This window comes from Pyxicephalus adspersus, chromosome 3 (genome assembly GCF_032062135.1).
Source record: "Pyxicephalus adspersus chromosome 3, UCB_Pads_2.0, whole genome shotgun sequence".
In the NCBI taxonomy this organism is placed as follows: Eukaryota; Metazoa; Chordata; class Amphibia; order Anura; family Pyxicephalidae; genus Pyxicephalus; species Pyxicephalus adspersus.
In genome coordinates, this window is record NC_092860.1 from 113,719,386 (window position 1) to 113,720,694 (window position 1,309).

The following is a 1,309-nucleotide window of genomic DNA, read 5'->3' on the forward strand; positions in this document are numbered from 1 at the left end:
AAAAGAGCAAAAATATTTAGTGCGAGAAATTACGGGCTTAGCGGTTAGGGGGTTAAAAAAAGTCTCTGCTTAGGATACGTATAATAAACACTGTTCCTTGAACATACTTATAGAATCTAAATTCAAGATTTTCATTTTTGCATTTATGTAACAAATTTTTAGAAATCGGCTACACCTAAACAAAGGAAGGGGGCACCCGGATTTGAACCAGGGACCTCTCGATCTGCAGTCGAATGCTCTACCACTGAGCTATACCCCCTTTTGGTGCAAACAATTGGACAGTAGTATTTGGAAAAGTAAACATTCTGTGAGTGATTATTTTGTTTACTCCCAGTAGAATAGTAGGCATTTGCTGAGGGTTTGGCTCATGGCCAGTATACTACATGTAAAAGATAAATGTTGATATTTTTCTTTTCCCATGACAAGCTCTTTGGAAAAAAATGTCATGGATATTAGTGACATGGACAAAAAATGACTGGAGTCCATTTATGCCATAATAATAAAAAGATAAAAAGATCAAATAGCTGAATTACACACCTTTGAGCCACTTCAGACACTTATGCTAGGAATACACAAGGGGATTTCTTTCTCAATGTAATTTTCAATAGTAATCAGGATGAGTTCAAATTAAACCTTGTGATTTGATCTCATAACCCCAAAATAGTGATCTGTTGTTTCCAATCTGATCAGTGTAACTAACTGAACCAATCAGAATACAAACCTAGCCTTCTGAGGAGTGTTGTGATTCCTGTGTAGATTACACATTTACTGGGAGGTTACATGGGCCTTGTTTCCTTTAATTCTATTCACTGAATAGCAAAAAAGGAAAAAAGGTATGTGTCTTCTCCAGTTCAAATCCAGGTGCCCTCTTTTGTGTAAAACGGTACAATGGAATCTGAGCTCCCCAATTCCATATCTGATGACATCTTGCTTCACTATTGCCTATTGGATAGGCACTGTTGATGTAGCTTCTATGCATACCCACTGCAGATACATCATCTCAGTACCCAGCACTATTCATGCCATGACGGTACTCTGCACTGTTCATGTGCCCCATTGATTGCAGGTAAGTAAAATAAATCTCATTCACCAGGAAATCTTACCTCCCTGTTTGCAATTTTTTTTATCTAACATATGCTTAGCTCAGTGTGGGGTGCTGGGTAGACATGGTTACATCATTCCAGCCTGGTCAATTAGGTTGGCCGAAGATCAGGAACTTGTAAGAAAAGTTGGGTGAAGATGACAGTGCCTGTGACATTGCCGGTCCCTTCTTTAATAAAGGACCTGCCCTTTTGCTAAAGGAAAATAC

General features: G+C 38.6%; 1 non-coding gene across 1 annotated transcript; it reads right to left on the reverse strand.

The window, feature by feature from the left end:
• Positions 1 to 187: 187 nt before the first annotated feature.
• TRNAC-GCA (transfer RNA cysteine (anticodon GCA)) lies at positions 188 to 259 on the reverse strand. Its single transcript has one exon. It is a non-coding gene; the product is annotated as a tRNA-Cys (tRNA).
• Between the last annotated feature and the right edge of the window lie 1,050 nt (positions 260 to 1,309).